Raw genomic sequence first — 13502 nt, 5'->3', positions numbered from 1 at the left:
TATTATGGCAATGGTTTTAAAAGCGTGAGAATCTATAATTCAATTTCGATATCACCTATCAACTAGTTAACTTTATATATATATATATATATATATATATATATATATATATATATATATATATATATATATATATATATATATATATATATATATATATATATATGTGTGTGTGTGTGTGTGTGTGTGTGTGTGTGTTTTTGTACGTTTCTGTGTTTCTGAGATTCATAAATGGAGGAAAGAAAGAAAAAAAAATTATTCGGCAAAAAAAGGAACATTCTAACGAAACGAAACTCGGGTGAGAAATAATGTTCAAATCAGATTTCATTTCTAATCATAAAGACCAAAGGTTGGAGTAAGAAAGGAGTATGAGTAGTTCACACTCATGTTTTAGTGCTTTTGTCAATGTTACATATAGGTGGCCTTAAGCCAGCGCTGACCATTGCTTCCTTTGACGTCAACAGAAACGAAGGTTCAGTCTGTACGCTGATTCAGCACCAACGTCAGGAATTCTCCTCTCCCGGGAGTGAACAACCACCAAAGCTTTACCTACTTAAAACTAAATGGGCGTCGTAACTCAAGGCCAAAGGGTGACCTAGCTCCTGAGGAAACCTTAGGTCACCCAGTTTGGACGTCGACCTGGTAAAAGGTGGTAAAAGGTTGCTGGAAACGCCCTGGATTACCGGAGTCAGTCTCTCATTCGTTCCAGCTTACCTTATCTTTATGGTCAGGTTGTACGTGCAGGCACTTCCATACAATTCTTTAAGCGTTCCTAAACAGTTTCATTTTGTTAAGGTAATGTCTCTCTCTCTCTCTCTCTCTCTCTCTCTCTCTCTCTCTCTCTCTCTCTCTCTCTCATTCTCTCATTGTTTGACGATCCATCCTATAAATGTTCTTGATGCCCGGCCATCCTTCCGGAAGATTAATTTTCCTTAGTTGCTTTGTAGGTTTCCCAATCCCGGCGTTTATTCTCTTCTTCCCTTTCTTATACTCAGCGTGATCTGGAATTATGATGAAAGGACCCCGAAGTCCGATCTCAATACGAGATGCGTTTCAGTATTTTTCATTTGCAGTTGCCCTTATTCAACGACGCTAAGTTTTTCGGGGAAGCTTTTGTTTCCGGAGGTGGGATCCAGTGTTTTCTCATCAAAAGGGAGTTTTCTTTTCGTTTCTTTTTAGTTTGGATACGAAGTTTTTTCTTATAAGGTGAGATGTAAGGTTTTTGTTTACAAAATTGGATGAAAATGTGAAGACGGAAGAAAAATATTTGGTCGAATAATGGGATGAAGTTTTTAAGGAATAATGATATCTAGTATTTCCAAATTGTGCGGTTTTATCTTGTCGAATGGGAAGTGAAGTTTTCGTTGCAAAGATAAGATGAAAATGTTTTGTTTCAAAAAGGGAAGGTAAAATTTTTGTTGGGAATTTAGTTGAGAAGCCCTTTTACGTCCTGTGATGGCAACAGAAATAAATGTTCTCTATTCGCATAATATGTAAGCAAAGTGAACGAGTTTTCTGACAAGCGAGACATTTTGCCACACAATTTATAATTTCAGATTTATCAGCCATCATACATGCGCTTCGAGCAAATAAGTTTTTCCTGATAATTTAGAAATAATCGTCAATCACTCCCCGCCCTCCGCCCCTACAAAGTCACTCACGCCCAAATCAGAAATACAAAGAGAAACAGAAGTTGTACTTAAACTAAAACTTAAACTTAAACTCACCTACTTAAACCCAAATCGGCCTCATAATTCGAGACCAAAGGGTGACCTAACCGCCTCCCCCTCTCTCTAGGAAACCTCGGGTCGCTCCATCTGGATGTCGACCTGGAAAAAAGGTGGTGGGTTGCTGGAAACGCCTGGTTTACTGGAGTCTCTGTCCCTCTTCACTCCCGCTTACCTTATCTTTATCACCAGTTGGTACGTGCAGGCACTTTCGTACAATTCTTTTAACCCTTTCCCCGCTAACGTTCCCAAACCTTTTTATTTGTTTCAGGTAAGGGCTCTCTCTCTCTCTCTCTCTCTCTCTCTCTCTCTCTCTCTCTCTCTCTCTCTCTCTCTCTCTCTCTCTCTCTCTCTCTCGTTGTTTGACGTTCCATCCTATAAATGGTCCTGATGCTCAACCATTCAGCTGGAAGATTAAATATCCTTTTATTGCTTTGCAGGTTTCCCAATCCCGGTGTTTATCTTCTTCTTCCCATTCTTGTGTTTAGCTTCATCTGGAATTAGGATGGAAGGACGCTAAAGCTACGGTCTCAATACGAGATGCGTTTCGGTATTTTTCATTTCCAGTTGCTGTCCTTCAACGATGTTACGTCCTTTAGGGGGGACTTTTGTTTTTGAAGGTGGGGTACAATGTCCTTCCATCGGAATGGAGCTCTCTCTCTCTCTCTCTCTCTCTCTCTCTCTCTCTCTCTCTCTCTCTCTCTCTCTCTCTCTCTCTCTCTCTATTTTTTTTTTATCCCTAAGGCCCCGTCCACACTGGCGGGCACTGCCCGACGGGCAAACACTGTTCCCATAACCGTTCCACTATACTGACCGACCGCATATGGAGGCAGAACGATGCGACTGTCTGGTAACACTGCTTCAGAAGTGAGAGAAAATATAAACAGCTGGAAGTGCCCGACGGGCATGCCCGCTAGTGTGGAAAAGCCCTAACATCGAGATATTTGACCATATGACAGTTCCATCGCCGCCCGCGCCTCCTGGAAGCCCTACACATCGGGACAGAGACGCCCAGGAGGCCTTCCTCCCGAAGTCGACCCGAAGGGCGGCGAGCGAATCAAGCAGGAGCACTCATCTGCGTGACGCTGGTCCCCCTATATAGCCTATACCTCCAGCCGCACCTAGCGTCACCCGTCCAGAAGATGACCAACTGGCTGGTCGAAACATGTCGACAAGAGAGACTACGAAATAATCACCGAAATAGTCAGAATCCATCTGCTGGTAAGACGACAGACGGAACTACGAAGGGAATGTCAAAAAGTCTACAGATTGACAGCGCCAATTGTCCCTACCCTGCACTTCTACAGAGAATAAAACGGCTGTTTAAACGCTGTTTATATTCGCAAAAGTATGAACACTGGCCAATTGTTGGCCAATATTAGCGTGCAAGAGAAGCGAGTCAGACGAAAAACTGAGAAAACTCTTTAAAAGATCAATTCGCACGATAGCCATCCTTTTTAACAACAACAACAACAACAACAACAACAATAATAATAATAATAATAATAATAATAATAATAATAATAATAATAATAATAATAATACACAACGTATCATTTCTTCATACTTTACCCGTTCCTCAGTCAAATCGGAATACACACTTTATTGAAATGTAAAACAGAACTCAAATGATTAAACGTGAACGCGCAGAATGCATCAGACTCTCTTGGGATCTCGTCATTTGCCTTAAAAGCATCATTGATTTGCCCGAAGGCGGGGTACAAGATTATAAGACAGGAGAGTTATTTAGTTGCTCAAAGATCTTATTATCCTTGATATACTGCGTCAATTCTAGAGTTCTCGTCATTTATTTATTTTTATTCGCCGTCTGTTTATAATTCCCCCCTCTCTCCGAAATTTTCTCTCAGTTTCTGATTTGGAACCAATAAATATGAACCATTATAGTAGTTATGATTTAACTTTGTAAACACAGCTGGTTTTAGCAACTCACTTCTATAAGTTAAAAATCTTCTTAACGACTTTGCATCCTACGTCCTTCAGTTTTCTGACACCTTTTAAAAAACATTTTGCTTTCGTTCGTCAAAACAATTCGCAAATATTTTCCTTTTTCATGCGCAATCGAAGCTGCGTATGTGCACTGCAGTGATAATGTGCAATCCATATCTTGGATACAGTGATTTCTGTCAAATGCTTAGAAATATTTTGTAAAATTTGTTTCATGAGAAGTAATCAGTCACTTATTGGCTACTTGGGCAAAAGGAGCTAAAAGGTGTCAGAAAACATGTTCATATTATGTTGTCTTCAACTTTCAGGTGTCTTTGTGGCCACGCCCTTGATGCCCTTTCCAATTCAGTTGTTTGATGGAGATTTTTGCCGATAAAGCATTTTCTTAATTTTCGACCACCCTCTATTTTTTCTAACGTCCATGCCCGCCTAGTGGCCACCAAGAATAGTCGACCGACCCAGGCATACCATGCACTGCCAACCCTGCGCTGACAACCACGCTTCATAAGTCTCCCCAATCAAAGAACATTTTTTTTTTTACTTTTAACTCGTGGATCAGAAAACCTTAATACCTCATTCAATAAACAACAGATATGTAACCGGACTGCCATTATCCAAGTGCACTTCGAGAGATGAATCTACTTAAGGGACGCTTGTGTCTGCCCCCAACACTTTTTTTATCTGTTCATGTCAACAGTTCTTTCAAAAATAAATACTTTCTATAACAAAATCCTCATACCTCCTCATTCTGCTTTTAACTCTGGTATATTCTAGACTGAATCTTAAGGATATATCACAGAGGAAGTTGAATATGAGGTTGCACTGAATGTGTAAGGCAAAGAACTGCGCGTGGAAACTAAAGGTGACCCTTTTCTGAGCAGTTCACTTTCGAATGAAAGAGTGGCACGGTACATTTTTAAATGCCGTGCCCAAGCAGTGAGACCCCATATCTACTTGGCATTAAAAATCTTTCCGGCTATGCGTGTTAACGGGCGATCTTAATTGGGTACGGATATGGAAAAGTGGTCGCATCCAGGACTAGGTCGAGAATTCTGGGACTGGTGACCTGACCTGAAGTCCAGTGCCAATTTTCTAAGCACACACATACACATATATATATATATATATATATATATATATATATATATATATATATATATATATATATATATATATATATATATATCGATATAAAAGACTCTAGACAAAATCTAAGTAGAGAGAGTTTCAGTAATCAATCTCTCCAATGAAAAAATGAACGTGAATGAGAACTAGTGTTTTTGCTAAACTATAGCCAGAATTTTTTCGCTATTATTTACAGAAAGGCGACTTAGATAGACACAACTTGATTCTGACGTCTGAAACTGAAATAGATTGTTAGCTATAAGATGCCTTATCTACTCTCTATTCAAAGACAATCAATTGCAGTTGTCATGTTCCAACTAGCTTATAAATATCACGACATTTGCTAGACTGAAGTGTGTCAGCTGCTTATTATTCCAGCAGTATTCTTGATGCAAGCAATTCTGTTACGTCTCTGCGATGAAGAAGAAGATGCGTAATAACTGCTTGCATAAAATAGTAACGGCAGATCAATCTATCATTATCATCAGAAGACTGAGATGTTTACTTTCCTAGCATTCTCTATAAAAGTCATCTCTCTCTCTCTCTCTCTCTCTCTCTCTCTCTCTCTCTCTCTCTCTCTCTCTCTCTCTCTCTCTCTCTCTCTCCGTCTTGATAAGAATCTTATTAACAATAACCAGCAAACTAAAACGTCCTAATAGGAAGAAACTGCGATATAATCACTGCTAATGAGGTCATTTGGAATCAGCGCTCGGTCGATTTGCACCTTAATTTCGTCCAGACCTAAGTCTTTGCAACAACGATCTGTATACAGAACTTTCTCTCTCTCTACAGAAAGTGAATGGGAAAAAGGAAATAAGAAAGAACCATCCCAAACTTTTAGCCACATTAATGAGAGAGGATCATTCGTCCGTACACCAAAAGAGAATTACATCCGGCCGAAATGAGATGGTAGATCGACAGAGCTCCGTTTCATTAACGACCTTATTGCCGGGCCTGACCTCCGCCCTCCCCACGATTCGTCTTGTTAGGCCCTTTTCATTTCGGAACTACCTTCGACATAGTGAACCCGTCTTTTAACATCGTGCTTTGCGGTTCGTATTTAGCAGTGCTTAAAGCAATACATAGACCTGGGGATGCTGAACAAAAAGTTGTATGTATGTATGTATATATGTATGTATATACAGGCTATACATATATACAACTTTTTGTTCAGCATTGATGCTGAACAAAACGTTTTGTGTGTGTATATATATATATATATATATATATATATATATATATATATATATATATATATATATATATATATATATATATATATATATATATATATATATATATATATATATACATATATATAACGTATATACATATGCATATACATATATATAAATATATATATATATATATATATATATATATATATATATATATATATATATATATATATATATATATATATATATATATATATATATATATATATATAATGATGTCGACTGGGACGTCCTAAACTCTTTCTGCAGGGCGAGGAATAAAATCGGTATTCTGCCGAGCGTGGAGATCTGGCCGATTCTGACGGATGCTAACAGACTCGGCAATCCTTAGCCGTTTGAAACTATTCTCTTTAGGGATAATTTCCGTGACTTCCATTGCTGACTAGAGAGATGTTTTAGTCCTATGACGTTGGAAAGCAGCGCCTTGGCCACACTGAGCTTGCTGTGTCGTGGCGATGCGTTCAACATGGCAGTTTTTGAAAGTTTGAGATTTGCTTTTTGAATATCTGAATTCGTGTACGACGTTGGTTGTTTCCGAGTCGAGAGAGATGTTGTTACCCATAACTTGGGCTCTGCCAAGATTAGGCCAACAGCAGATACAAACGGATATCCGGCTGTCGGGGGCAGAAGGCATGACTTCCACGGGGCGGAGATTTTTTCTATATTCTTTCCATCTTGAAAAAAAAAAAAAAAAAGATATTTTATAGCTGACAGTGATACCAGGTACTGAGTGATGTAGTGGTGATGGTAGAACTACAATAAGTATTAAGCTGTTTATGAACAGAAGTGGCGTAACTGTTTTTCATGAGTAACTGTTTGGTACGGTCAAGCTTGTGTTGTTTTCCCAGAGCTACAGTGCGTATTTGCTCTCCTGATGTACGCAGAGGCGACGATGGAGCGTATGTAAGCTTCTGGGCACTCTAACGACCCACATTAGTAGTCTTCGGGAATGTGACGACCCACATTAGTAGTCTTCGGGAATGTAACGACCCACGTTAGTAGTCTTCGGGAATGTAACGACCCACATTAGTAGTCTTCGGGAATGTCACGACCCACATTAGTAGTCTTCGGGAATGTAACGACCCACATTAGTAGTCTTCGGGAATGTGACGACCCACATTAGTAGTCTTCGGGAATGTAACGACCCACGTAAGCAGTCTTCGGGAATGTCACGACCCACATTAGTAGTCTTCGGGAATGTATAACGACCCACATTAGTAGTCTTCGTGAATGTATAACGACCCACATTAGTAGTCTTCGGGAAAACTGTCGTGAGATATCAATCTTTGCCCTTCTTCGTGTGATCTAAGAAATGAAGGAGGCCTCCCACATTGAATTCATTAATCAAGTTGAAGCCTGAGTTCCTCTTCACAGCATCCTGTGAAGAGGAAGGTATCGACAGGGTCGAAAACATATCATCGGTGTACTTGGCATATATCTTCAGAGGTCCTCCTTTCGAATTTGACCGTCGACATTTTTGCGAACAAGGCGCCTATGGGGACACCACGGCAACTCAATCGACCGGCCAAAACGCTTCCCCTCTGCACGACAGGATGGGAAACTCTCCGGTGCTCATCTGCAGAAGACGGTGAATGGAGTTCTCAGACAGGCTATTTAGGGGACTGTCGGAAAGGAAGACCTATTTTAGGATGGTGTTTATAGTTCCACGTACAAGGACGCTGGTAAAAAGCAGCTTTGGTAGAAGTGGGGCCTTGGTTCTTGAAATATTTTGATGAATTCAACTGGATATTTCAGAGTGTGTATATATATATATATATATATATATATATATATATATATATATATATATATATATATATATATATATATATATATATATATATATCTGTGTGCGTGTGTGTGAACGTGTTAGCAGTGTTCTATATTGGCGAAGTCACTTAAGCAGTAATGACCCGACTTCAAAAACCCGTAAGACAAGCAACCTTCCTTGCTGTAGGGGCAAAAAAATGTTTTGTAGAGAAATTCAAATACAATCGGCAATTGATATCTAAGGTAATTTCTCAAGGGAATAATTGCGTGTGTGTCAACGTGTTAGCAGTGTTATATATATCAACGCAGAGCTGCGTAGATTAAGTTTACTGAAAGCCACAACGTTATAAATACGATAGTACAACTAGAATAAGCGAGAGAAGATGGAAAATCTATAAAAGAATAGTTTATCTAATCCTTAGTCTCTCAGGATATTTATATAGTTCACAAACTGGTTTTTGCAAGGCGAAAGAATTAACAGTTACGCTCTTTCAACAAACTTAAAATGAATTCCATCCTTCAAATTACCTTTGTAACACTTTTATCCTCTCATCAGGGAACCTATTACACTCATCATCTTTACCACTATCAAAAAAAAAAAGTGAGAGCAGTCTCTTGATTTTGGTGTGTCCGTAACCTCAGTAAATTGTTGGCTGCACGAATTTGTTTATAAATGAAGAAGAAGAAGAAGAAGAAGAAGAATAAATTCCACTTATTGATTCCGGTTTAGCTTCTTTCTATAGCCAGAACTGTACGTCGGTACCTACCTACCTTCTTTCTTTTATTTTACTTCCTAAACTCTGTTTCTCTCTTTTTATTCAACTTTCCAATCGCTCTCTCTCTCTCTCTTCTCTCTCTCTCTCTCTCTCTCTCTCTCTCTCTCTCTCTCTTTTTAATCCTATCTGTTTGCTGCCGTATGTTCATGTGAGGTTCTATTTGTATCTATTCTCCTACACGCTAGTGCTCTCTCTCTCTCTCTCTCTCTCTCTCTCTCTCTCTCTCTCTCTCTCTCTCTCTCTCTCTCTCTCTCTCTCTCTCTCTCCATGTGTGTGTGTTTGTGTGCGCTGATCATATCATAAAATGGTCAGTATCGTTAGAGTAAAGGGAGTTTCATTTTTTTTGCCCACCCTTCCGGTTCGAGGGATTCATGCTATCAGTGCATTGAATAATTTCCAAATCTTTTGAAAAAAAAATAAATAAAAGAAAGGGTCCTGCCAGTAATGTAGCAGAGAGTTCATTTTTATAACATTCACTCCATTACCAGTTTCAGTGGGCGGTATTGTCAGACAATCTGTAGATATAAAAATCTTTTCACAGAATCTACGCATAGCGCACAATACAGTAGGTTCTCATTCACACGAAGTCTCAGAGGCCACGCTAAAAATATATAAAGTATTACGTGAACATAATGTTTACGGATATATTCACGGTAAACAATCGTTTCATATTTACATGCTTACTCAAACACACGTGTTAATGAACCAGTAAAACTACAAACATCATATATATAAAATAAGTCTACTCAATTTTCATGTCATTTTGCCAGACAAAAACGGAAAATTTTCCCCCCATGTTATATTTCATACATATTTTATTTTCATACTAATCTCCCTGTATAAAATGGAAACAATATATATACACATATATATATGTAATATAAATATATATATATATATATATATATATATATATATATATATATATATATATATATATATATATATATATATATATATATATATATATATATATATATATATATATATATATATATATATATATATATATGTGTGTATACATGTATATATGTATATAAATATATATATATATATATATATATATATATATATATATATATATATATATATAGCCTATGTATATATATATATATATATATATATATATATATATAGATATATATTATATATATAATGTGTAAGTGCCTGCGTATATATAAGGTTTTATCTATATTTTTGGTATTGAAGACATATTGTCTATTACACAGACAACGTTTCGTAATAGTGAGATCAGTGCAAGAAAATATATATTTTCCTCTAATGGGTTCAGTGTTGGGTTTCCCGTTAGTGATACACTCCGTGAAAAGAATCCTTTATACAATATTACCTTACTTGTTCTTATCCACTCTTCGTATCAGCCACTTTATCATTTTCATAAAATGTTAGCTTATTAACATTGCGTCATGCTACTCAGTATTTATTTCATTCATTAGAGAACGTTAAAGCGTGAAAATATGTCTATCTTGAATAAATAAATTTGTACTTCACGAGATAACACTATTATTTAAAAACAGTCCTCTATACTTTAAAACAAATTTCTAATCCGATATATTGGGTGAGAAAAATGGGTGATCCACTGTAAATTATTAAAACCTTAACTAATATATTATTGTCGATGATGAAAACACATCAACTGATATATTAATTAACACTAGAATTTCAAATTGGTAATGAAATGATTGAATATAACTATAGATTAGACACTAATATCTGTAGTTTTCGGTTATTTTTACATTTTTATTTTTTTACCTTCCCACCCCCTCCCACCTCCTTCCTATCAGGGCTGAACTTGGGCTTAAAGAGCATCTGGAGTGTCACTATTAATCTCAGCGACCTCGAAAACTGTGGATTAGGCACTAATATCTGTCATTTCGGTTATTTTTACACGTCACCCCCTTCCCACACCCCCTTCCTATCAGGGCTGAACTTGGATTTAGAGAGCATCTGGAGTGTCACTATTAATCTCAATGACCTCGAAAACTGTGGATTAGACACTAATATCTGTCGTTTTCTGTAATTTTTACATTTCACCCCCTTCCCACACCGCCCCCCTTTGGTGCTAGTGATGTCTTAACCCCCACCCCACAGTGTTCTTTCCCAGATGGTAGGTCATATGCACTGTATACCAAGTTTGGTTGAAATTGCTCAATGCGTTTCAGAGTGTATGTGGAACACACACATACATACATACATCAATAGCCTATATGTAAATTGTGGCTACATTTAATTACAATATGTTTTTTTCATTTGGGTTCGTCTAACAAAGAAACAATGGCAAGGGTAAGAAACAATAAAAAGAAAGTTAATAGTCACTCATGCATCTACTAACACATCACACACACACACACACACACTATTGTATATATATATATATATATATATATATATATATATATATATATATATATATATATATATATATATATATATATATATATATATATACTGTATATATATATATATATATATATATATATATATATATATATATATATATATGTGTGTGTGTGTGTGTGTGTGTGTGTGTGTGTGTGTGTGTGTGTGTGTGTGTGTGTGTGTACTGTGCGTAAATTGTGGCCACATTCAAATACGATCATTTTTACAAGTGTGTCGGTCTAACAAAGAAACACTGGCAAGCGTAAGACACACACACAAAAAAAAGTAATTTGTAACACTCACCACTGCATCTACTAAAACTTCGTAGGCCCGTCCTTTTGTTTCAGCTCCCCCTGAAGCCAATCGGAGATAGAATTCGCCAATTTCTGCAGGAGGAAGGGTTTAAAGTTGTTCCAGATTGAGTGTATGGCGGTCTGGAGTTTGTCGAGGGTTGATCGGTGCCCAAAGGTTTTCTACTGGGGTACTGCCTGGCCAAGACTCAATATAGTCAATTTGTCAATCGTTTAGCCAGTCGGTGACGTAATAACTGGCGAGAGTGAGAGTGATAGTGATAGTGAATCAGTAACGTAACTGGCGGCATGGCACCTCGCACCTGCTGCAGAATGGATGTCTACCGATTTCTCATGACGGATTTTCCAAAACGTCGCCTGACAGCGTCAGGTAAAATCTCTGTGGACGTGCTCGCTCTTGGGAACATTTGTTAAGAAACACTTAATCCCCAACAGCAACATGCCGAAAAAAAACACACTTGGAAAACTTGACCGTGATGCAACTTGTTTAGGCCCCAGCTTATCACTATGAGGCACCCTCCACTCAATCTCTCCCACCCGCTCCTCACGCTGAAATGTAGCCTCCACTATCCTGTCCCTGTTTTGGAGCGTCTGGATGGTACGTGTGAATATTATGCTTTTAATTTCCTTGCACCAGTTAAGGCTGGTCGTCTACATGCCGTTTCCTGGGCATGATAATGCGAGGAGAAAGCTTACGGGGCTCCAAGACAAATGCAGGGTAGACGCCATGAACTTGAAAGCCGTGTTACTCTTCCCTCACCTATGCCACTTTGCTTCACAATTTCACTTGTTTTCGACCCCACCTGATGGCATTCAGTTACACGGACTATACCATGGAAATGGTACGCTTCTTAGACATGCTACACATTCACGATACAAGCACAATCAAGTAGGAACACCGCCGGTTTGCGAAACACCTGGGATAACGAAAATTCACCCGCATTTCAATTTAAAGCCCGGAAGCTACTGAAGAACTGAGTTACTGAAATTGAATAAACTGATCCTTAGGCAGTGTTGCCAACACGATTTGACAGTAAAGCGCTAAAAGTGGATCGCACAGGCACTAAAAAGGCGTTAGACTCTAATTAATGCACTAAAAAAAGCGCCAAATAAAAAATAAACAGTAATTAATAAAATTTATGCTGTACTTACGTGTACTGATCATCATTAAAGATTATATACGTGGTTTTGCTAAATTTAGAAGTCTTCTAACATTCCAATGAAGTCCTCATCTGCGTCTTCATTTTCAAAAGCTTCGAGACTTCGAATTTTCTTGACAACATCATTTGGAAGTTCACATTGATAGCAACAGTTGCCCTCGCCTCTTCAATCCGTATTTAATGGCAAGAATAATATTTAATGTAGAAATCCTCTTTCCTTAAAAACCGCTAAAAAAAAAAAAAAGGCGACAGCGCCAAACGAAAATTCTTGGGCGCCTAAATAACTGAAAGCGCAGCAAATCTAGCGCGAAAAGCGATAAATTGGCAACACTGCGGATCCACTTCCTATGACATTCAGCGGGTGGGGGGAAGGGCTGGGGTAAGTTGACATTTAGTCATTTCAAGGTCGTAGGTTTTTTCATTTTTTCATTTCATCTGTCCAATCGCGAGTAAATTATTACTATTATTATTATTATTATTATTATTATTATTATTATTATTATTATTATTATTATTATTATTATTATTATTATTATTATTATTCAAAGTAGCATTGGTAGCACGTGAGTGACTGACATTCAGCGTTTCCGAAATCGTTGGCTCATTGTGATATACATGAAACTATTTTCCCAAAAACACATTTGAATGTTTATTTAGACAAAGAATCCCCGCCCCTTCTGATATAATCCATAAACACATCGATCTTTATTCATAATATATACAAACACAAGCATACGAAAGACTAGGCTGTATCCAACATTCTACGCAGACTAGCGCAAACGAACGATGAGCTTTCAGTCATTATGACTGATATTAGTATAGCCAGACCACTCTTAGACCTATGCTGAAAAAATATTCAAATCACAATATTTTCTTGTCAGTCAAATTTTATTCTACGTGCAGTTTCATTGCATGTGTATGGAAATAACTTTATTATGATATCAAACATTGTTTACCTCTAAAACATGAAGCGCGGACCGATGAAGCTAGGCCTATGCTACTGATTCGCCAGGTATTTTATTTTACTAACCTT

General features: G+C 37.7%; 1 protein-coding gene across 1 annotated transcript in view; it reads right to left on the bottom strand.

Annotated features, from left to right (window-relative positions):
• The window catches only part of LOC136829259 (nephrin-like), a 540754-nt gene extending 528477 nt beyond the window's left edge, over nt 1-12277 (bottom strand). Inside the window, exon 1 of the mRNA XM_067087602.1 lies at nt 11302-12277. The gene's annotated coding sequence lies outside the window, so the exon portion shown is untranslated. The remainder of the gene's footprint in view (nt 1-11301) is intronic.
• Between the last annotated feature and the right edge of the window lie 1225 nt (nt 12278-13502).

Source organism: Macrobrachium rosenbergii, chromosome 44 (genome assembly GCF_040412425.1).
Source record: "Macrobrachium rosenbergii isolate ZJJX-2024 chromosome 44, ASM4041242v1, whole genome shotgun sequence".
Taxonomy (NCBI): Eukaryota; Metazoa; Arthropoda; class Malacostraca; order Decapoda; family Palaemonidae; genus Macrobrachium; species Macrobrachium rosenbergii.
Note: the sequence above shows the minus strand (reverse complement) of the source record. Positions and strands in the feature narration are given on the sequence as shown.